Below are 26,202 nucleotides of genomic sequence, written 5' to 3' on the forward strand. Positions count from 1 at the left end.
CTCCTGCGGTATCGGCGAGGACCATTCCCAACCGTCTCCATGAAGCTGGGCTACGGTCCCGCACACCGTTAGGCCGTCTTCCGCTCACGCCCCAACATCGTGCAGCCCGCCTCCAGTGGTGTCACGACAGGCGTGAATGAAGGGACGAATGGAGACGTGTCGTCATCAGCGATGAGAGTCGCTTCTGCCTTGGTGCCAATGATGATCGTATGCGTGTTTGGCGCCGTGCAGGTGAGCGCCACAATCAGGACTGCATACGACCGAGGCACACAGGGCCAACACCCGGCATCATGGTGTGGGGAGCGATCTCCTACACTGGCCGTACACCTCTGGTGATCGTCGAGGGGACACTGAATAGTGCACGGTACATCGAAACCGTCATCGAACCCATCGTTCTACCATTCCTAGACCGGCAAGGGAACTTCCTGATCCAACAGGACAATGCACGTGCGCATGTATCCCGTGCCACCCAACGTGCTCTACAAGGTGTAAGTCAACTACCCTGGCCAGCAAGATCACCGGATCTGTCCTCCATTTAGCATGTTCGGGACTGGGTGAAGCGTCGTCTCACGTGGTCTGCACGTCCAGCACGAACGCTGGTCCAACTGAGGCGCCAAGTGGAAATGGCATGGCAAGCCGTTCCACAGGACTACATCCAGCATCTCTACGATCATCTCCATGGGAGAATAGCAGCCTGCATTGCTGCGAAAGGTGGATATACACTGTACTAGAGCCGACATTGTGCATGCTCTGTTGCCTGTGCCTATGTGCCTGTGGTTCTGTCAGTGTGATCATGTGATGTATCTGACCCCAGGAATGTGTCAATAAAGTTTCCCCTTCCTGGGACAATGATTTCACGGTGTTCTTATTTCAATTTCCAGGAGTGTAGGTGAGCAGTAGTCGCGGTGTGGAGCGTCGTCAGGGCGAAAAGGCAGGAAGCGACGCATGTACGTCATGTCTGCCTAGGCATCTGTTGCCGTCAACATAGCCGCTGCCAATGGCATCGGTGTATCGTCAGGGTCATGAAAGGCATTCTGCATCTCCTTTTCCTGTGCGAAGTCTCAGGGGAGGTCGATACCACTGGATCTGTAAACGGGAGCGGGGCCTCTGTGATCTCCCGCATCCCCAAACTGCACCGTCCCACCGGTAGCACGGTGGTTGGGGGGGGGGGGGGGGGGGGGGGGTGAGGCGGACATGGAACCTTGTGGTACGTTAGGATCAGCCGTGTCGGATCGGTGTATCGGCTCACGCACCTCATCGTCCATCGTCCCTGCCTCGGGTCGTTCTGCTGCCCCGGTTATGGTGCGCCGTTTATTTTGACGCTTTGACGATTTCTGTTTATGCTGTCTCGCCTCAGTGTCCGGCGCAGGGGAGAGGTGGACGCGGCATCCTGTTCTCCACCTTCCACCACACCGTCGGCGTGTCGCTGTACCGGTGCGCCTAGGATCGGCGAGAGGGAAAATGAGGCATCGGTGCTGGAAGGCGCTGGGGGCTCCTCAGGAACTGTTTCAGGGTCCTAGACAGCTCAGAGGTCTCTATCAACGGTCGAATCTGATCGCATGATAGGATCTCCACAAGACAGCGTTGCAGGCATTCCGTTCGTACGTGGCCTACCTGTCCACATACGTGGCAGGTCCTCGGCTGACCGTCATAAGTAACTATCGCCCGGCAATCAGCGATCTTGAGACACGAAGATATGTGTAGTTCAATAGGGACCTGTCGCATCCCGTTAAGGACAGGGTAAGTTTAGAATATCCGCTTTTCGGCCGTGTGGCAGAGGACTGTGCTGTAGGCTCGAAGAGCAAGGGTGACCAAGTATACTGGAACTTCAAATGGTGGCTCAAACAAGCGCACATTTTATATTCCCAGTCCAGTACGTTACCACACCCACCTTTTCGTCAGAGTGGCAGAACCTATAACCTTTTGCAGAGCGTCAGAGAAGTTTGTCACAGACCTCATCGTCAGAAAACGTAAGGTATACAACGCTGGAGACGATAGATAAGTGTATACCCAGCAGCCATTTTGGGTCAACGTGTATCACGTCTCGTAGAGGTCTCTCTACTTCGTGGGTCTTGGGTCTAATGTACGTTGTGTCAAACTGCTGCTTGATCGTGGATTGCCAACACGAATGAGCTATTGGATGTCAGGAACGCAACTATAACGCTGAACAATAGCGCAGTGGCGTTGTAAACAACAAACCGACCTGGAAACGTGATACGCAGAGGCCAGTAAAAAATGGTTCAAGTGGCTCTGAGCACTATGGGACTTAACATCTGAGGTCATCAGTCCCCTAGAACTTAGAACTATTTAAACCAAACTAACCCAAGGACATCACCTCACACCCATGCCCGAGGCAGGATTCGAACCTGCGACCGCAGTCGTCATGCGGTTCCAGATTCAAGCGCCTAGCAGCGCTCGGCCACAACGGCCGGCGTTTCGCCAATACCTTCTGTGACGTTTTGCAGGTAGGAAACAAGGTAATGTCGGAACTGAAGCTGAGAGGGTGAGCCATGAGTTGTCCTTGGATAGATCAGTCGGTAGAGCACTTGCCCTCGAAAGGCAAAGTTCCAGATTTCGTGTCTCGGTCGGGCACACAGATGTAATCAGACAGTAAGTTTAATGTCATACACCGCTGGTATTCATATGTGTGATTGACATATACTCATAAATGTCTGAAGCTACTAAAATATACTATAAGTAACACTTCGTAATACACGGACCCGTCACATTAAGGTGATCTCTTGACATAAGTCTGAATAACCATGTTTTGCAGGGAGGACCTGTAGGAAGTAAGTCAGTGAAATTCTGGAAGGTACCAAAATAGCTGTAGTGTCATGACCAGCTACGCTAGGTTCCTCTGCTGAGGATCCATCGTGCGAACAGCCCGATCGGAGTGGTCCCACACATTGAGTTTAAATCCGTGGAGTTTGCAGTACGGTAAACTCATCCTGGTGCTTGCACACTGGAAGCCGTGTGACACATCTTATTGTCCTGCTGGAAGATGGCAACCGGACCATAACGCAATCTTCTCCGGCGTGGTTCGTTCCGACAATTGTTGTTGCGCCGTACACGCCAGAGGCCGTTATCCAATGGAGCAGAAAGCTGATTCATCTGGTGAGACTACCTGCCGCGCACTGGCGTCCTGTTCAATTACGGGCATGCAAATCCCAGCCCCCGTGCCCATAAGAGCAGTCAGCATGGATGCATGAAGCCGACGCCTGCTGCGCAGAGCCACACGCAGCTTCCTCCACTGAACGGTCGTTGAGGAGACACTCTTGCCAGCCACGTGGGTGCTTTAATCATGGCGGCACGCGAACGTTTTACAAACTTGGTCGCTCCGGAAATGCTTCCACTCTTAGCCCAAAAGTAAAGGATCATGCTGTTTTACACCTTATATAAATCGTTCTATTTTCGCATTACAGAGACAGCGCCGTTTTTCCGCATCCTCCTGATACGCTTTGTTTACCCCCGTCACCCCATTTCCAGTTCTATAACCGGCCGTCAGTAAGTACCAAGTGCAAGCTGAGGTCGAACAGACAGGACTGTGTATAGTACTTATAGCGAAACTCAGTAGAAATATAGTATTATTGAAGTATGACTGTTACCTTGGCGCATTTATAAAATCTTTGTATAATTTATAATGCTGAACGGTATATGATAATTACGAATCGTCCTAGCAAGGTACTGTTACTTGATTATGTGTATAATAACATGACACACTTATCTGAACTAATCGTGGATAAATACAGTGTTATGCTGCAGCTTCTTGTAAGTCTTTCTTTCTCTTTCTTTCTTTCATTGTGAATAAATCATTTGATAGCGCTGCCCTGACAAAATTATTAACTTGATTAGTTTCATGACAACATGATGGCAAAAATCCGCCATGAAAACGAGCTTTCAGACTAGTTTCCCGTAACATGCGGTGTAAAACAAGGGTGTGTACTGCCTCCCACACTCTTCTCATGGCCGCTGTTATGAGAGACGCGACCATAGCCTGTACTGGTCAAATGCGTCTTGAGAACAGACAAAAGTGTCTTCGACATCTCTCGCCTCTGAACAAAAAGTCGCGTAAATAAAATACCTATCTTAGAAATTTTTTACGCAGATGACGTATGCATGATGGTTAATTCTCCTGAATCTCTCCAAACATACATGAACCTGCTAAATGACTCCTGCAGAAGATTTGGTTTAGTCATAAGCATCACTAAGACGCAAGTCCTTCATCAACTACTTAGGAGTTCCCATACAGACGATTGCAGAATTAAGCTGAACAGCAAACATTTGGAAAACATGCCACACTTTAAATGTCTAGGTAGCCAAATTAGAAGCGACAACAGCTTGACAAAAGAAATCGCAACTCGTATAGCCAATGCAGCCACAGTTTTCGGCAAACTGAATCACCAACTATGAAAAACACATGACCTCAGTCTACAAACTAAAACTGCGGTCTACAAAGCAATAATATCACCAACTTTACTCTACGCCTCGGAAACCTGGTGCTGTTATAAAGCTGACATTAGGAGGCTAGACACGTTTCATCTTCGTTGTCTGAGATCAATGTTTCGCATGAAATAGGAAGGTCGTGTTCAAAACACGGAGATTTTGCATCTCGTGAAACTGCCTGGCATTGAAGCTCCCTTAATGAAACACCGACTGCGATGGAGTAGCCATATTCTAGGCGCTACAGTCTGGAACCGAGTGACCGCTACGGTCGAAGGTTCGAGTCCTGCCTCGGGCATGGATGTGTTTGATGTCCTTAGGTTAGTTAAGTTTAATTAGTTCCTGGTGACTGATGACCTCAGAAGTTAAGTCGCATAGTGCTCAGAGCCATTTGAACAATTTTTTTGGAGTGGCCATATCATACGCATGGACGACAGTAAACTTCCCAAAGCGGTGTTCTACTCAGATCTCTCGTGTGGAAAGCCGCAGCAAGGTGGCCAACACCTGCGATATAAAGACACCATCAAACGCCACCTCACAGTCTGTGGGATTCCAAGCAAACGTTGCGAGGAGCTTGCATTGCACCGATCAGAGTGGCGCTCAACTGCACAAAAGAGTGTGGAACAATTCGCGTATATCCGCCTAAAGAACGATAAACGAAAGCTCCGAAAATCTAACCCCAAGCCTAATTACATCTCTACGTATAAATTCACAGGGGAACTGTATTGCACTTCGTGCGACCGGATCTTCAAAGCAAAGCCCGGTTTTGCAAGCCACATCCGAGCCCTCCAAAATACGGACTAAACGGCTGACGAAGTTGCTGTCGCCGGACATGGCGAGGAGGACATGACTGATAGCATGAAAACCAGTAGAATTAAGATTGTCTGTACTGGAGCATGGTAAAGCAACTTCTGTTCAAGAGGAAGGTGGTTCAACGCCCCATCCTCACGTCCATCTATAAGTTTGCTGTGGTGCCCATTAGTCACTTAAGCCAAATGTCCGGACAGATCTTTGAAACGACACAAACAATTTCCTTCACCCTCCTTCCACAAAGTGAGGTTGTGCTCCATTACTAATCATGTCGTCGTTGACTGGATCTTAAACCCTAATCTTGCACTTCCTCACAGAGTAGCATTTGGAAACGGAAACAATTTAGCCGGACCGGTAGATTTTAATGGAAACAAGAGCAAGTACTGAACAGTTTTAAGAAAGCCCGAAATACCAGTAGTATGCACGTCACAGATGGATTACACCCACATTGCGCATTAATACACAAGGTAAAAAATTTTATCTGATACGAATTATACAGAAACTTGTTCCATTCAGAAAGCAGCGTATTCACTATTTTATGGGAACATCTTTCATTCTATGTGCAGCTACAGTATGGTCCATAGGTAGGGACCACCATTCTAAAGCAAAGACAGGCGGGTAAACAGAAATTTAATGTCACGTTTTACGAGGCGGAAGACGACGTTGTCAGCATTGCGGTCATTTTGGAAGCCATTATCTTGGATGAAACGCGTAATTTTAAAAAGTAAAGGATGGCATGCGACAAATCAAACAGATCGACGAATTAAATAGATAAAGTGTTATATGAGGAAAACTATCGTGTTTTACTCACTCTCTGGTTATGACGTGGTTCTTCTCAACCGGTGACCTGAAAGCTGACGACTTTAACACAAGCCGAAAGCACAGGGACTGTCCTTATATCTGGTGAGAAGAGCACCCATGTTATTGCAGAGGATTTTAGTCTACGCCATCCAGACAGAGCCGGCCGCGGTTGTCTCGCGGTTCTATGCGCTCAGTCCGGAACGGCGCGACTGCTACGGTCGCAGGTTCGAATCCTTCCTCGGGCAGGGGACTGATGACCACAGCAGTTGAGTCCCATAGTGCTCAGAGCCATTTGAACCATCCAGACAGACAATATATTTACGTACGGTATGGTGATGGAACTTCAGGCATAGTTGTATCAAACTGGAGCTTTCGCAGACAAACTGAAAGCTGTAAGATCGAAAACAGCTTCAGATGAAATGAAATGATCTTAACGCATTGTTGGCCGGGAAGCCCCATGCTGGAAAGTTTGGCCTCCGTGTTGCAAGTCCTCTTTAGTTGACGCCAATTCGGCGACTTGCGAGTCAATGATTATGAAATGATGATGAAGAACACACAATACCCAGTCATCACGAGGAAGAGAAAATCCCTGACCCCGCCGGGAATCGAACCCGGGACCCCGTGCGCCGGAAGCGAGAACGCTACCGCAAGACCACGAGCTGCGGACAGCTTCAGATGAAGCAACCTCAACCACTACGCTGGAATCGTTTGCTATGACTCCTAAGCACAGGATACACAGCATCTAGCAGAAAATTTGGATCAGCAGGGCATCAGTAACGAGAATTGTGGCTACATTTAAATCGATGTAACTCGAGGAATGTTGAAATAAATAAAATAAAACATTGTTTTCCAAATGCAGCTTCCTGTGTGTTACATACATTATATGACACATGTTCTATCTGAAAATTACATGTTGCATCGAAGATGACATCTCCCCAAAACGGTCTTGATGTTGCAAACACAACCACACATGTTTTCCTCCTCATGCATTCCATGCTTCCTAACTTTCTGTACACTTTTTTGTTTTTTTTTGTTTTTGTTTTTCAGGGTGGTTCGACATCCATATACCACCCCGTACAACACACGAATATACAATACATATCAGTGAACATACGTGGAAATTTTATACAACCGACCTGGCTTGCCAAGGATAAAATTAGTTGTCTACGGCCAGATGACTGGTGTGGTGTGGCGTATTTTGTTTGAGGGCTACTGGGTAGAGTTATAAATAAATTTCAGAGAACAAGTGTGAGTAACTGAAGATGATCACCTTCATATTGCCTTTGCGATGTAAGGAAAGCATGGCAGGAAAGTTGTCCAGAGGCACGAATGTAATGTGTTCCACATTGAACTGGCGTTTGGACTGATATCTCTTGGCAATTATGGAAGCACATCATGGTGTAAGTAACATGTTTACAACCAATGTAAATACTGTGTGCGAATCACTGGTGTATGTGTGTGTCATTCAATGTGTATTGGAGTCTGACAAACATAAAAGGACGAGTAAGAAAAACACGCATGAAATAAAGGAATATCTCGAGCACTCCTCTTGTAAAGCTTAGTACGTGCTGTGACACATTATAGAGACTCATTGCCACTCAAAGAATGGTGTTCACATTTAGGTTTGATTCAAGGATGGGAGAAATCTGAACCTTTGCTGCACTGATGGAACAATGTACTGTACATAAACAAAGCAAAGTTTCTGAAATTGCTTAGACAGTTTTTCGAAAACATTTTACTTGCAGCGTAAAAAATAAAGCTATTGACTGCGTCACACTAGAATCTTATCGTTAGCTTTTTTTAAGTCATCAGTCTTCTGACTGCTTTGATGCAGCCCGTCACAAATTCTTCTCCTGTGTCAACCTCTTCCCTGTTCATCTGAGAGTAGCTCTTGCAATCTACATCCTCTATTATTTGCTGGATGTTCAAATTCAAATGGCTCTGAGCACTATGGGACTTAACATCAGAGGTCATCAGTCCCCTAGAACTTAGAACTACTTAAACCTGACTAGCCTAAGGACATCACACACATCCATGCCCGAGGCAGGATTCGAACCTGCGACCGTAGCATTGCTGGATGTATTCCAATCTCTGTCTTCCTCAACAGTTTTTACCCCCTACCCTCTCCTACCATAGAAGTTATTCCCTGATGTCGCAACAGATGCCCTGTCGCCCTGTCCCCTTTTATTGTCAGTGTTTTCCATGTATTTCCTTCCACTTCTGCTCAGAATCTTCTCATTCCTTACCCTACCTAAAACTAAACTAAAGTGCACCGTAACAGGCCCCGGAAGACCCAACGGTACTGACCGACCGGCGTATCGTCCTCAAGCTATAGGCGTCACTGAATACGGATATCGAGGTGCCTGAGTTCAGCACGCTTCTCTCCCAGCCATTGTAAGTCATCGTGAGCGGGGCCGCCAGTTCTCAATCAAGAATCCCCTCGATTTGCCTCACAAGGGCTGAGTGCACCTACCTAGCAAAGAATGCTCGAAGACCGTAAGGTCACCCTTCCAGGTGCTATCCCAACAGAACTTAATTTCGGTGTTCTGACGGGAACCGTTGTTTCCACTGTGGCAAGGCCATTGGTGTCCTTACCTTATCAATCCACCTTATTTTTAACGTTCGTTTGTAGCACCACATCTTAAATGCTTCAGTTCTCAACTTTTCCGGTATTCCCATAGCCCATGTTTCAATACCATCAATTCTGTGCTCCAAATTTACATTCCCACAGATTTCTTTCTCTAATTGAGGTCTATGTTTGACACTAGTAAACTTTTTTCATCACTGCTAGTCGGCTTTTTATGTCCTCCTTGCTCTTTACCGCCCAGGTAGCAGAATTCCTTAACATTTTCTACTTCATGATCACCAGTCCTTATGTTCTCCTATCTACTACTTCTCATTATTTTCGTCTTTCCTCGGTTTACTTTCAGCCCATATTTTGTACTCATTAGACTGTTCATTCCATTCAGCAGATCCTGCAATTCTTCTTGACTTTCATTTCGGATAGCAACCCATTATCGTTTCACCTTTATTATTCTACTCTTGAAACTTTCTTTCATCTCTGTAATTGCTTCTTCAGTGTGTAGATCGAACAGTAGGGGTGGAAGACTACGTCCTTGTCTTACACCCTTTTTATTCTGACCCCTTCGTTCCTGGTCTCCCACTTCTTCTATTTCCTCTAGGCTCTTGTACATGTTGTCATTGCCCGTCTCTCCTTATAGCTTACTCCTATTTTTCTAAGAATTTCGAAGTCTTGCGCTATTTTCCATTGTCGAACGCTTCTTCTCGGTCGACAGACCTATGAACATGTCTTGATTTTCCTTTAGTCTTGCTTCCATTATCTAGCGCAAATTCAAGACTACCTCTCTGGTGCCTTTACGTTTCTTGAAGCTGACTGTCATTAAACACATCCCCAATTTTCTTTTCCAGTCTTCATCACCTCTTACCAATTCAAATCGGGACCCATCTGAGCATGCCACGATTTTACAGTTGTGTGGAGGCCAACGGATACACTCCTGGAAATTGAAATAAGAACACCGTGAATTCATTGTCCCAGGAAGGGGAAACTTTATTGACACATTACTGGGGTCAGATACATCACATGATCACACTGACAGAACCACAGGTACATAGACACAGGCTACAGAGCATGCACAATGTCGGCACTAGTACAGTGTATATCCACCTTTCGCAGCAATGCAGGCTACTATTCTCCCATGGAGACGATCGTAGAGATGCTGGATGTAGTCCTGTGGAACGGCTTGCCATGCCATTTCCACCTGGCGCCTCAGTTGGACCAGCGTTCGTGCTGGACGTGCAGACCGCGTGAGACGACGCTTCATCCAGTCCCAAACATGCTCAATGGGGGACAGATCCGGAGATCTTGCTGGCCAGGGTATTTGACTTACACCTTGTAGAGCACGTTGGGTGGCACGGGATACATGCGGACGTGCATTGTCCTGTTGGAACAGCAGGTTCCCTTGCCGGTCTAGGAATGGTAGAACGATGGGTTCGATGACGGTTTGGATGTACCGTGCACTATTCAGTGTCCCCTCGACGATCACCAGAGGTGTACGGCCAGTGTAGGAGATCGCTCCCCACACCATGATGCCGGGTGTTGGCCCTGTGTGCCTCGGTCGTATGCAGTCCTGATTGTGGCGCTCACCTGCACGGCGCCAAACACGCATACGATCATCAATGGCACCAAGGCAGAAGCGACTCTCATCGCTGATGACGACACGTCTCCATTCGTCCCTCAATTCACGCCTGTCGCGACACCACTGGAGGCGGGCTGCACGATGTTGAGGCGTGAGCGGAAGACGGCCTAACGGTGTGCGGGACCGTAGCCCAGCTTCATGGAGACGGTTGCGAATGGTCCTCGCCGATACCCCAGGAGCAACAGTGTCTCTTATTTGCTGGGAAGTGGCGGTGCGGTACCCTACGGCACTGCGTAGGATCCTACGGTCTTGGCGTGCAGCCGTCGGTCGCTGCGGTCCGGTCCCAGGTCGACGGGCACGTGCACCTTCCGCCGACCACTGGCGACAACATCGATGTACTGTGGAGACCTCACGCCCCACGTGTTGAGCAATTCGGCGGTACGTCCACCCGGCCTCCCGCATGCCCACTATACGCCCTCGCTCAAAGTCCGTCAACTGCACATACGGTTCACGTCCACGCTGTCGCGGCATGCTACTAGTGTTAAAGACTGCGATGGAGCTCTGTATGCCACGGAAAACTGGCTGACACTGACGGCGGCAGTGCACAAATGCTGCGCAGCTAGCGCCATTCGACGGCCAACACCGCGGTTCCTGGTGTCTCCGCTGTGCCGTGCGTGTGATCATTGCTTGTACAGCCCTCTCGCAGTGTCCGGAGCAAGTATGGTGGGTCTGACACACCGGTGTCAATGTGTTCTTTTTTCCATTTCCAGGAGTGTATATGGTCATGCGGCCAGGAGAGGCGCTGCAGGCTATGTCGTGCTGTTAGCAAAGGCTCTCGCGTCGGTTGTCTGCTGCCATAGCCCATTAACGGCCAACATCGCCGCACTGTCCTAACGGACATGTTCGTCGTATGTTCGACATTGATTTCTGCTGTTACTTCACGCAATGCTGCTTGTGTTTTAGCACTGATAATGCTACCCATACGCTACTTCTGTCGGTCGTCAAGTGAAGGAAGTTCGCCACTGCGTTGTCCTTGGTGAGAGGTACTTCTTGACATTTGGTATTGTCGTGACTCTCTTTACTCTGTATATCTCGGAATTTTGAATTCCCTAATGATATCCGAAATAGACTGTCCCATCTGTGTAGCGACAACAAAAATTTCTCGTTCGATGTCTGTTAGCGCTTTAAGGGCAAAAATTGAAAATTTATTATTTCTCTCTCTTTACGTTTCCAACAGGGCTTTATGGTCCCCAATAACAAAAAAAAGTTATAATAATTTTTACAACTTTTTAGATTGACTAATATTTGAGTACACATGTGTACCACTGCCCTACAACGACGACTACAATCTGTAAATGGGCAGTGGTACATATATGTATCAGTAGGAGTAAGGTACCAAACAGGTTTCAATAACACAGTTTTATTCATATATGTGCATCATCTTACATTATAAATTTCCAAGAAAGGTTTAAAACAATAATTTGCAAAAACCATAGCAATGAACTTGAATTATTTTTGCACTTATTTGTGGAAAGGTGCAAAACATCCTTTTTAAAGCGCTACTTTGCAAGTATTGCAGCACAGTGTATTACGTTTTCTAATTTTCTTCGTACTGCAGAAAGTACTCCGTCATCTGCTACTAACTCCAGGCAAAAGCATGCCAATATTAGCAAAGCGAACAGCGTTCACAACTGTATTTCTACCAGTAGGAAGTTTTCTTTGGGAGACGGTTGAATTTCCTGGTGAATACCCACTTTTCATTCTGGACGGAAAATCTGCAAGTGGCTCATTTTCCAATTATGAACGAAATTCTAGTTGAATCATCCACATTTTCTTTTACTGCTGCCGACAATTCTCTCGACAAATAATGTTGCTATTAACAGTAGCAGCACCAAACACGTAATAAAATTTTCTCATCCACCACCTTCGTGACTACCAGCCCACATTGTATGCCGCCATATATCGATCGAATTTATCGACACCATCCTTATACAAACGGGACACGAAACTGTTTCTTTCACACCGTGATGATTGGTACGCTGCACAGTTTTCTCGTCAGAGGAATTGTGCACTGAACTTGCTACGCATACTGCCTTCTTCCACCTGTCCATCCACTTGCATATACTATTCGGTGAAAGGGGGCCTGGTTGAGTAAACGGTCTTGCTTCATCAGTGATTTTGGAAAATATTTCCTAATCGACCTAATTGTTCCACAGGAGAAAAGGTTCTTCGCCAACAGACGTTTTAGAAAAGGAAGAGTTACAAAAAAATTATCGAAGTATAAACAATATCCCAAATTTTGATATGGCTCTGCTGGATCAAGAACAACTCTTTCACCTAAGCCAACAGTAATTTCCATAGAGTCCAATTTACCAGTGTATACCGAAAATACCGTCATATAACCTGAGACTGCGCATGCAGCAACCAACACTTTGAAGCTCGTCTTTATAGGTTTGATAGGCATGTTCTGCTTTGGGATACTTCTTCCTTTGAACCTGACCATGCTTTCGTCTGTAGAAACACGTCTAAATGGATGGAATGAACCTTGGAAATATTTCTGTAAAAAGCTTATTAGGGACCTTACTTTGAGCAATTTAGAAAATTATGCTGTGTTACGAGATGGAGCTTTCGAATTGTCGTTTAGATGACTACATCGAATAAGTTTCAAAACACGATTAACTGGCATGACACTGGCAACTTTTTCCATGTGAAAATTTGGATCATTTGACCAATAGAAGCTGATGCTTGGTAACGTATGTAAGCCCATTATTACAAGAATGCCACAGAGAGCTTAAATCTCTTCTGTTTTAGTACAGATATTTGTACCCACTGTTTGGCTGGCATAGAGATTGGATTGTTCCACAATAACTTTCCAAACATCAGATGTAAAAAAAGACGAAAATATTTCACTTTGTGTTTTATTATCTGTGTTTATTTATGGACCATAAGCGTCGTGAAATTGTATGCTGCTAAATTTAGTGTGCAAAGACGTACGTTTGAACCAAGACAACAGTTTTTCAGTATTTTCATCAGAATCTGAGCCTGAATCAGAGCTGGGAAAATTGTTATTCTGAAAACCTCGAATTTCTTTCTGACTTTCTAACTCGTCTCGCCAAAAACAATTGGTATCGGTATCTGAATCGTTTGACGAGATATCGTCATCACTTTCGTTTACAATTTCTCTGAAGTTTGATAGACGTGCAGATGTTCTGTGTTGCTTTGAATGCCCAGCTGCTGTGGATGGCCGGCCGCGGTGGTCTCGCGGTCCTAGGTGCGCAGTCCGGAACCGTGCGACTGCTACGGTCGCAGGTTCGAATCCTGCCTCGGGCATGGATGTGTGTGATGTCCTTAGGTTTAAGTAGTTCTAAGTTCTAGGGGACTGATGACCACAGCAGTTGAGTCCCATAGTACTCAGAGCCATTTGAACCATTTTGCTGTGGATGGAGTGGATGTAGACACTAAAGTACAGGTTTTGCATGGTGATCCATGCACTGTCACCGGCAGTAAATCTTTGGTGCCATCATCGCCTCCCTCCTGATCGTCGGTACACGAATTGAGGAGATCTTCCACTTTCTTATCCGTAAGTCCCTTCATTATCTAAAAGGATTGTAAAGCCATTTGTTACCGACCTGCATTGTTGATAAACCAAATATTACCAAACGTCAAGCTCTTTGTTGTAATTGTTTATCAAACTGTACAACCTGAAATAAATAGTTTGACATATAATTGAAAATACACAATAAAAATAAAGTAAACATTCTAGCGGACACATGCTTCTGAGATTTCTGCTACGGCGCGAAATTTTCGTAGTGTTATTGAAACTATTTCAGTATTATTTTTCGGGAAACATATTCCTAACAACAGATTATCAAAGTACAAACCCAGAACTCTATATCTCTCGGCAATATGTGAAATTTCGTTAAACTAAAAGCGGAAATGGTAAAAAAAAATGCAAGCAAAAAGCCCCCAATTTCAAGTACCTCGTTGTGATACAAACTTATTTTTCTAGAAAGACTATCAAATAGTGGAAAATTAAGGTCGTAAACCAACTTATTTTACTGTCACATTATTATATTGTACTTACAGATGCTGAGCGGCACTCATTCTTCTTGTTTTTGCCGAAAAATTCAAAAAAGTTGCAACAGTTGCAAACCAGCAGCGGAAGTAACGGCCAGTGGTACACATGTGTACCGATCAAAGACATTAGTCATTGTGCCACCTATATTATCGTTTCCAAGAGCACTTAATGTTGTCGAATCGATATTACATTGTGTTTAGAAGGCGCTGAGTAAGATGTACACTGTTGTACCGCAAATGTTTGGGAAACAATTTTTTTAAAGGAAGGTGGTACATTATTGTACCATGCCCTATGAAGAGCATGTGGCTATGATCACGTCGGATACTTTTTTCACTTCAATCATCTGAGTAGAAATGAGGGCTCTGCCAATGCACTGCCCTGTGTACGCGATTTTATAGCCAATTGGATATGTGTATCTCGTTATCCAGTGACTGTTGCACCTCAGTGTACACAGAGAAGATATGAGGAAAAGTACATCCAGACGGTACCCCATGAAAAAAAGAGTAACAATATGCCTTTGTTGGAGCGAGCGTCTTATTGTCGTTATGGCATTTCGAGTAGTTTGTCGTGACCGTTATGTGTAATATCCACGTATATATTTTATTGACAAAAAATATTTACGACTGCATTATTGCGTGGAATCTGAATGAACATTCTCGTGATATTAATAAAAAAAGGACTTCTTCGTTACTAAAATAATAAATAATTTTTGTCAATGACGTAATTTAATATTATAAAAAAACCTGTACCTCTGAGTATACGTATGTAAAAAGATAATGGAAAACTATATCTTTTGATATCTATGATTCTTCTAGAGTAATCCTTCTTCTTGCTCGAACTGTTGTACTGGTCGGATGTGATTGATGGCTTGTAGCACTGAGGTCTGTAAAGGAACTGTAATATGTTGTTAAGTAGTATTTGAAAAATAGAGTTTCTGTGTCATTGAAATCAATACGTTTGTTTGAATTTTTATTGTAATATGATTCTCGTCCTATATAAATGTTAAGTTTTCTGCTCAGCTACAATGGAGTGCAGCTATTAGCGCTATTGATCTACAGCATGGTTTATTGTTAAAGTGCTGAATAATAAGTGATTGAGAAATACTTTAAAATGTTAATGCACACAATAAAGGTACAGAAAAGATTTAATATACATTATTTGTTAATAGCAAACAGTGCCTGAACCAGATTCTATGATTGTCTTATGTTAGCCGCCATCTTAATGGAATATTGCAGCAACACTTTTAAACTGAAGTTTTTAATAGACACAAATCATGATGGTTAGTTATTGCGATAATAATTGTTATTCGCAGCCCAGAACCTAGTCAGAGGTAAATTCCACTTAGATTGTGAATAATCTTTAAATATAGTGCAAACAGCATCTTACGTGATAAAAATTGTTCTCTGCTAATGTATGAAGCCTGATTGTTTCGTAAAAACGTTAATGAAATATTTTTGACGGGAAAGAATACATTAGTGTTGTGCGCTTGTGGTTTTGTGTGTAAAATTGTTCACTTTCCCTAAAGAAAATTGTTGCCACCCCGAATAACAGCAGCGGTTAATTGTATAAGATCACTTTTTTGCATGACAGACAACATTGCTACACGTTCCCAGGTGGTGATTTCTTTAACAAAATAAGAGCCATTAGGTGTGAGAGGCATCGATGAAATCAAACCTCATATTACGCCTATAATAAGTAATTGGTTTTGCTGTAGTCCTGCCAAAAAATGTTCATCACCGATATACCACTGCACGCTACATATGTCAGAGTGAGGAAAGTGAGCGCAATTGAGAAGACCCGTGAATTCAGAGCTTTTGGTGTCGGCCAAATCAAGGGCTCCATCCTATAACATACAGTCACAGGGGTTTCCACTTGTCTTTGTGCCAAGGGCTTACCGTGAATGCCTCGACTGCGTGGACACTGATCACCAACAAAATTCATCTGTCGTCGGTTACATAGTGTTGATGATAGCAGAAGCTGTCAACTATTGCACGTTATACAAACGGATGAATTTTGGAGTAGGTACGCGGTAGCGGATGACCTTGGGACACTGGCCCTATAAAGCAGATAAAGACACACCTGCGTTAGTAAAATTTTATAAAGAAACATTGTTGTGGTTGGCAGGAGAGCCAACCGTGTTAGTAAAGGAGACCGAAATGCACGCGTCTCAGCTCACGCAGGCTGGCGTGAGGTCTGGAACATGACAAGGGAATTAGAATTGAGAAAAACGGACGTAGTTGGTGGAATACTTAATTTTAATCCATTCATGGAGAACGTCGCTCTTTATGGTACATGATTCACAATATCAATAGTACGGATACTGGCGCCTTGGCGCCTTGCTAGGTCGTAGCCATTAACATAGCTGAAGGCTATGCTAACTATCGTCTCGGCAAATGAGAACGTAGAAGTCAGTGAACCATCGCTAGCAAAGTCGGCTGTACAACTGGGGCGAGTGCTAGGAAGTCTCTTTAGACCAGCCGTGTGGCGGCGCTAGGTCTGCAATCACTGATAGTGGCGACACGCGGGTCCGACGTATACTACCGGACCGCGGTCGATTGAAAGGCTACCACCTAGCAAGTGTGGTGTCTGGCGGTGACACCACAAACATAACAATTTTACTCTATCTGTTAGAACATTATTTCCATAACTATGAAACATAAATTATGAAACATAAACTATATGATCAAAAGAGCCTGGGTACCTAGTAGTGAACATTAATGTGGTCTGTGTCCACTCATCACATATGTGCCTGCTTGAACTCTGCTGATTACACTGTCAATGTTATGACTGAATTTCTGTGGAGGAGTGGCACCCTTATTACTCCTCAAGAACAGAAACCAGAGGAGGTAGTGGTGTTGAACTCCGGGTCTGGAGTAAAGTCGTCGTTCATAATTCATCGCGATGGTGTTCCACTGTACCCTGATGGCGATTTTGGGCAAGTCAGTCGGTTTCAGCAATATTACTGTCCAGAAATCATTGCCTCAAGATTGCTGGGTTATGCCAGGGTGCACTGTGATGTTGATACAAACATTGTCCTCGAACTGAGTCTCTACTGTGCACGGCAGAAAGTTCTGTAAAATGTGAACATTTTCTTCGGCAATTATTGTTTTCTTAAGTGCAATAAGTGGACCATCCCCTAACCACGAAAGCAACCCCTTACCGTAACACAACGTCCTCAGTATTTCACTGTTGGTACAACACGTCTGCAGGTAATGTTCTCCAGGCAGCAATGAGACATCGTCTACTTAGTAAGACACAACTAAAGATTGGGACAGCAATTTCTACCTCACAAGCTATTCATGTTACAATACTACAATTCTCTCGTGAATCTTTTGGCACCTTTTTTTGTTTAGAAATTTAGTAAATTCAATGGAGACAGTTTATAGTGGATGAGTTTTATAGGGAATATCGATCGTCAGGAAATAAGACTACCTGCAATCCTTTACGCTCACTGACACGCAGTTGGCAGTAGATGAGAATACAAATATCAACGGAACGGGAATGATCGCGATGTGCTTGAGCTCTAGAGAATAGACATAACAAACATTTTGCTAAGAAAATCTCTTTTTGCCTGTTTACAATAAATTTTGTAGACCTGAGCTGAGCTCCCCTTTTTGCCTGTTTACAAGAAATTTCGTGGACCTGAGCTGAGCTCCCCAGTGACTAAAGAAACCCCGGCGATGCATTGAGACTCAACGATTTGCTGCCAGATGGGCAAACAAACGCCCTCGGGCTGCGCACTTGTTCCGCACTGGCAGAGCTGAGAAAACTGCGCCCCCTCGGCAGCCGGTGCCTTTTCCTCCGGGCGATCGCTGATTGAGCCTCGATGTAAACAAACCAGCGGAGCGCTCAGCCGACCAGGGCTGCCTAACCTGGCCCCAGCTCGCTGATGAGGTTGCGAGAGGCGCCTTGCTTGGCCTTCCCGCGTGTAGCCGGCGCGGGGCCTACACGCAGCCGCGTTGATGGCGTTACGCTTGCCTGAATGACCTTCGCCGTTGCAGTCGGGCTGATGCACTCTGGCAGCTAGTATCTCTCGCGTAAGCATGTACCGGTTTTCGTTGTTCGTACACACGGTGTCTCATTTATCTTGATCAAACCAAATCATCTCAACTAAAAAATTTACCAATCATTTGTTGTTTAGCTATCAAGGAGACATTAACCACCATGACTGACATTCTTTTAAGAAGTGCTACATTTTTTAATGAAAATATCATCCCGTGTTTTTTTATTCAGTAACTGTCTCTTCAAGATCTGTTCAAGAACATATCACAATTTCCCATACTCATAAAGAAGATGTTATTTAAACCTAACACAGAACAGACTCTTCTGTGCAGTAGAATGTAGTAGCACAAAGTGACATAAAACCTGGCCACTGGCTGCTCAAGAGTCGTCCGTATAAGATACCAATAAAACTGGCGACTCCTCGCAATTCTAAGTCTGGTCATTTGCACAGACTGCCAAGATTGTAAGATTCGGAACTTTCTAGAGGAAGCGTTGCCTTCCTCTCGAGCTAATGTGGTGCTAGTGCTCGTGATATAACGATAAACACCGTATCATGTAGATCCAAAGCTGCGAATTTAGATATACTGTTCTCATTATTTCTTAAACGGCTTTTCGGGTGTCAGCTATAACTAGCAGTGTAATGGAACCTGAACGAAAACTTGCTTAACTCTCCAGCACACCAGTAATTCCAACAACTTCCAGAAATATTACCGCGAAAGATCTCGTTGCTGTGTCAAGTGCAGAACAATTTATACTCGAGGGTTTCTTCGTCAGACAGTGGCAACCGGTCACCAGCAACAGACCGCTCGACTTGATTCAACAACCATCTATGTGATAGACAAGCAGCACACTTTGGGCACGTTTCTGTTTTCGCATTGTAAGTATAAGATTGTTTTTGTAATCTTGTTTTCTTCTCGAAATAACATCGATAGGCCGGCCGAAGTGGCCGAGCGGTTGTAGGCGCTACAGTCTGGAACCGCTCGACGGCTGCGGCCGCAGGTTCGAATCTTGCCTCGGGCAAAGATGTGTGTGACGTTCTTAGGTTAGCTATGTTTAAGTAGTTCGAAGTTCTACGGGACTGATGACCTCAGTAGTTACGTCCTATAGTGCTCAAAACAATATTTTTTTAACTTCGATAAACAGAGTGCAAAAATCAAAGTAACGCAATACGTGTGGATATTTATCAACTGTCGCTTCTTTTTTGAAGTTCTAGGATTTGTCCTGTAGTTACGTATTGGATTTTGCATACTTCACTCTTATGAATGTTATTCGAGCGTAATTAGTTAGTCACAAATGGAAAAAAATGCTAAGATTTCTGACATGTTGTTCACTTTAGATTTAACAGAGGAAAGAAGGCGGTAAAGCCATCTCGAATCATTTGCATTACGTATAGGGCGAGTGCTATAAGATTTGACGAAAGATCATTGTGGCAAAAATAAACAAAAGGATTCTGTTCTTCAAAGGAATACCTCTCTGTCTTGAATGATTTTCCACATCCAGGAAGTCTCAAAAAGTTACGTTTGTGATGGAATGCGACCATTTAACTTTCATTTGACGTTTGCAGTCGGTACTCAAGGTTCACAAGCCCAGTGTAGTATTATATTCTCTATTTCAAAGCACCAAAACTTATAAGTGCAATTATTATTTAATTTTTGCCAGTACGCCGTCAGTTTCCTCTAATAGCGCTTCCTTGTAATATTGTTCATTGTTCCTGTTGCCCAGTTAAGATGCCCTTATATTTTTACCAAGAAATTAATGGCTGAGAGTGATTCGTAGAGGGAGAACAGTCTTAACTGGTAATATTTTGCATCTGGTGGCACAAAACTGGCGCTGCACAATACGAAATGCTTCGCAGAACGTATCCCTCGTACTTGGCATTTGCTGCCAACAACTGAGACGTCTTTTTGTCACAGTGTATGAGAAATGCTCAAAAAGCCGCATGTAATGTTGCTACTGCACTCTGCTGAATTCTTAGAAAAGTGTTCCAGGAGTTTGTTTGAGTCTTCACTTTTTCTTCCGTTTTACGCTGTGAAATGTTTATCATTCCCAATTCTTATCGAACAACGACGCACAAAATTCCTTTTCGTACGGAAGTACGCATTAGACCAGGTTTGATGGCATCTTTGAAACCGAAACAAGAGGCAACTACAAGTATGGAAGAAGTAAACTACCTGAGCATTGTGATTGTTTCTGATGACGTGAACGAATATGTTGTAGGTGATTCATTTGCGTCAGATGTTTGCTGTTGTGTTCAATGAAGTAACGGAAAAACGCTAGTTCAATATGTACCGAGATAACGCAAATAAATTCCAATTCACCACGATAATCCTGCAACAAAAGGTGATTTCAGTAAAATATAAAGTAGCTATAACAAGACCATGCTTAGATTACCACGAATTACTAACGTATCACGTCCTTTGGAATTCTAAATGGACTGTGCTTAAGTACTGTCCTGTGTCATACTCAGATAGTGTGGAATTGTGACAGTTTTAGTAGATTGAAAAAGAAATTCAGTTAGTAAATTATTTAGTGTCAAAAATTTTGATAAAACTGTTTACTGACAGAAACGCAAAATTATTTCAGGAAGAAAATAAAGGTGTTATAACGTGTGAATTATAGCAAGTTTTTCACCCTCGGGCTACGGGATATTGAAAGTAGTGAGCAATCTTGCTATTCCTTAGACTGGAACAGAGAGCCAGCACGATCCTTCACTTTACAGCTCAAACCCTTTACGTCAGAGATAGCTACAACTACATCGTCTCTCCCTTACTGCCTATGCTGCCTAGGACAGAAAAAAAACTCAACATATAAGACCATATTAGCTGTAGCTTCAGCTTGAAAGAACGTTTTTTACTCAAAACAATAAATTGGTGAATCAGTGAAATTATTAAACGGGAATGACAAGAAAAAATGAAGTAAGTTTAGCAGGATTGTTCAATGCTATCCAAAAAGTTAAATGATGTGCAACAATTTTCCAAACATGTACTGCACTGTTGTCAAGTATCAGGATACTGCTGGCACGGAGAACAAATTTTTCATGGCTGATGTTTATCTTCGGTGTGACTGAAAGTGAGTACAACATGCATCTCAAAGATGCGGCTGCTCAGGGTCTGAATACCAAACTATAAGCCAAATAGTTTTATTCTCATCCATGTACTAGGTTCCGGAAGTATAGCGTAGTTACTAATAATATGCGGATGTACCGACTTTATAGTAAACATAATAAATCAATAACTCTCACTTTTTTCCCCATTAAGCATGCTGAAAGTCTTTCTCACCAGATACAAGTAATCTTTTTTATAATCTCCAGAGGTTATAGTGCAAACAGTATCTGTACGCAACACATATTTTGATCATTATACGTTTTCCTTGAGAACGTTGTCTCTGACACTATCCACAAAATGAGAAACACAAAAGAAAAGACAGCTCAGTATTCACTGCAACACATGTACATCCACAGAGAGACATCGTAGGCTACATATCACGTGAAGTTCCAAATAACGAAATATACTAAGCAAGGAAGCCATTTTCATTGAATGGAATAATGGGCATTAAAAGCTGTCAAGAAAAAGAACTCAGAGAATACATGCAGTGCCAGTACGATTCAAGTAGAATTAGGTGTCATCAGAAAGTGTAACAAGGAACACAGAATGCGGACTTTAATGCCTAGAATAAGTCATCCATAAGGGAAACTGTGATCTGGACTATAAATATTGAAACAATGACAAGTATTACCCTCTCAGAATGATTACAATGTAATCGCTGATCATGTCTTGTGAACACAAACAAAGAGGTCTATGTTAAAGAGCTTTTCAACTTGCAAAACATATAGGAAAGAGAGAACCCAAAGTAATAATGCCACTGCGATAGGAGAAGATTGTATAACGACGTGATTGCGGGAGAAATGGGAGTCGCTATGGGAGAAATACAGGACTAAGCATTACATTCACACATCAGGAAAGATGTGGAAGACTTGCGGTTAACTGACGCAAATGGAATACATATTCCCTTCGAATACTACGCATGACAGTTCATTGGCGGAAGTGCCACAAGCGATTATTCAAGACAATGCGTAGAATCTGTGAGGCTAAAGGATTTACATTAGACTTTCGGAAAGTATCTACACAATCCCAAACAGAGCAAGAGCAGATAAGTAAGAGTCGCACAGTCAGCTTAATGGCTCATGCATCGAAGTTGCTGACAAGCGGAATATATAGAAGAATAGGAAAGAAAATTACGGAATCAGCTTGGATTTTTTAAAGTTCTGAGGATGCAATTTGCTAATAAAACCAAAACTTAAAAGAAATGAAGACCGTTCATTCGATATGTCGATCCGGAAAAAGAGTTCAACGATGTGAAACGGTGCAAGATGTTTGAAATTTTGAGAGAAACAGGAGTAAGCCACAAAGAAAGACGGATAAAATATTATTAGTATTAGAACCAGGAGGATGGTGAGTGTTTATCGGAGGTGAGGGTATCATCTGGAGTGCCCCATGGAAGTGTGGTAGGTCCGCTGTTGTTTTCTATCTACATAAATTATCTTTTGGATAGGGTGGATAGCAACGTGTGGCTGTTTGCTGATGATGCTGTGGTGTACGCGAAGGTGTCGTCATTGAGTGACTGCAGGATGATTTTTGATTGCTGTAAAGAATGGCAGCTAACTCTAAATGTAGATAAATGTAAATTAATGCAGATGAATATGAACAAGAATCCTGTAATGTTTGAATACTCCATTAATAGTGGAGCGCTTGACACAGTCACGTCGATTAAATATTTGGGCGTAACATTGCAGAGCGATATGAAGTGGGACAAGCATGTAATGGCAGTTGTGGGAAAGGCGGATGGTCGTCTTCGGTTCATTGGTAGAATTTTGTGAAGATTTAGTTCATCTGTAAAGGAGACCGCTTATAGAACGCTGGTGCGACCTATTCTTGAGTACCTCTTGAGCGTTTGGGATCCCTATCAGGTCGGATTGAGGGAGGACATAGAAGCAATTCAGAGGCGGGCTGCTAGGTTTGTTACTGGTAGGTTTGATCATCACGCGAGTGTTACGGAAATCCTTCAGGAACTCGGGTGGGAGTGTCTAGAGGAAAGGAGGCGTTCTTTTCGTGAATCGCTACTGAGGAAATTTAGAGAACCAGCATTTGAGGCTGACTGCAGTACAATTTTACTGAAGCCAAATTACATTTCGCCGAAAGACCACAAAGCTAAGAGGAGAGAGATTAGGGCTCGTACAGAGGCATATAGGCAGTCATTTTTCCCTCGTTCTGTTTGGGAGTGGAACAGGGAGAGAAGATGCTTGTAGTGGTACGAGGTACCCTCCGCCACGCACCGTATGGTGGATTGCGGAGTATGTATGTAGATGTAGATGTAGAAATATATTTGTAACAAGATTCGCTTATAACCTCGCTATCCTCAATGACAGCAATAATAATTACAAGTTCTGCTGAACAGAATGCACTGTATGTTGACTACATAATATCGACTGAAAATAAACCAAAGAAAAAGGGAAGCAACGAGGAGTAGCAGAATATAGAAACGTTAAATATTCCGGCCACGAAGTGAACAAAGTTAAGGAAATCGGCAACCTTAAGAGGACAAAATACGCGAAGGTCTAAGCAAGGACGAAGTGAGAGGTAGATTTACACCGGCATAGAGGGCATTTGGAACATATCCAAGAAATGAGAACGTATGATGAAAGTGGCTGGCACAAGAAAGAAATTAGTGGCAGCCTTAACGAATGAAAGGTTGATATTCTGCTTTTGCTCTGAAGACGGGTATTTAAATCAAATATGAGTAGAACGGCACAATAAGTCACCTTCAATCAGCCAATGAACTTGTCAAAGAGGACGGAGGAGCAGACACAGGTTCAGGACACTCTCTTTTTCAAGGGGTGGAAACTTCCCTAAACGCGGAAGAATCAGCAATGATCAACGGCATGAGGATGCAGAAGGTAATGGAAACCACTTACGCTTTTTTGAGGTAAAATAGCAACAGCAGCCTGCAGATAAGGATCTTTAGAGTTTGATTTATTTTTAAGATCGAAAAACAGCTCGTTGCCAGTCAATACGTTGCTTTGTACCTACGGTGATCACAGGCAAGAAACAATCACCGTAAATTAAGAAGCAGCATATTGTTGACGAACTGTTTATCGATCTTAAAAACAAATCAGATTGTAAGTATCTATAATTACAGACTTTCTTTGCCTCAATAAAGCGAATAGCGCCTGGAAAAAAATAAATAAACAAATAAATAAAAATAAAAATTAATTTTTCTTGTAGTTGTAACGACAAAACGAAAATACTATAATGAATCAAAAATTAGAACCGCTTGACCATTGACTACAACAAAAATCGAAACAAACGTCATAGCAATTGTGAAATCATAGCTCCTTTACCGTCTATCAGTGAATGTTATTAAATTTCCGTATAGAGAGCGTGTCAAGCGTGAATGGCTTCTAGCATGATCATATCTCCTATTAAAAGTTTTGATTTTGTAGAAGAGTGGTGAGATCTATTTTGGTGAACGCGCACTACCCTATTCTAACCTACACAGACGTTAGGTGTAGGTTGCTCCAAGAAACTGACAAAAGTGACACAGATTGAACCAGTTGGGTCCTCAATAAAGTTTCATCTCCAATAAGAAAACTGCATAATTTAATTCTTATGAATAACATACAATCACGTTTCTGTTAACTTGAGTGACTGACTTCGGCCAAATTAAATCATCATGGGAAGTAAAATAAAGGAAGACGATTGCTACCACCGACTTCTTAGTTGTAGGGCATGAGCTGACACTGGTGTAAGCAATTGCGCTCCTAAACTTGACATCTACTCTCTCATTGGTCTAACTTTCTAGTGTGACAAAATACCGTGAGGTTTGAATCGCTAAAAGCTGCAGACTATTAATGCGTAAACAATGGGTGAACCCACAACTGATAGATTATGCCTGTTCGTGTTTGTCGCGTAGTATTGGTGTCGCCTTTAACGCCATCGTGCCAGTGCAGTCACATGCGTGAGAATGCTACAAATTAGCTTTGTGTAAAGCGCATGTGAGCAATAGGCGGACCGCGGACCAGTTCTGGCCCGCGATTGGTTTCAATCCGGCCCGCGGAATAAATTCGTGGGGGAGCGAATCGCTCGCATTGTATTCCACCCGTGACGCGTTTTCGGATATTTCCCATTCCGTTGTTCGCATTTCTCCATTATGGCTTCTGTATAATACAGCCGAGATCGTTAAGTTTAAGCGGTTTAGACTTAAAAACTTTTTAAAATAGACGAGGAAATGGTGGCTGAAATTATTTCGTTTTACAGAAACATCCCATGCCAATACGTTCAGTCATCAAACGTATTTTTTTTTACAAATGTTTAAAAAACGCTCACTAACAGTGCTTATGAATATTATGACACAAATTTTTAAACACTCTAATGAACTGCCTGTAATAACAAAAATGTTCAAATGTGTGTGAAATCTTATGGGACTTAACTGCTAAGGTCATCAGTCCCTAAGCTTACACACTACTTAACCCAAATTATCCTAAGGGCATACACACACACCCGTGGCCGAGGGAGGATACGAGCCTCCGCCGGTACCAGCCGAACAGTCCATGACTCCAGCGCCCAGACCGCTCGGCTAATCCCGCAGGGGTGCCTGTCCTTAAAAATCGCGAGGATAAATCTAATAGCTTGTCGACTGGGGCTGCCTGCCTCTTTGCCCTATTTTGTTTTTGTATCTCTTCTCGATAGCTGTGGTCTAGGGGTAGCGTCTAGGGGTAGCGTCTTTGATTCATAATCAAAACGTCTTCGGTCCCGGGTTCGATCCCTGCCACTGCCTTAATTTTGATAAATAGTCAGCATTGGCGGCCGAAGACTTCCGGCATAAGAAGTCAGCCTCATTCTGCCAACGGCTTTATCA

This window comes from Schistocerca gregaria, chromosome 2 (genome assembly GCF_023897955.1).
Source record: "Schistocerca gregaria isolate iqSchGreg1 chromosome 2, iqSchGreg1.2, whole genome shotgun sequence".
NCBI classification, from domain to species: domain Eukaryota; kingdom Metazoa; phylum Arthropoda; class Insecta; order Orthoptera; family Acrididae; genus Schistocerca; species Schistocerca gregaria.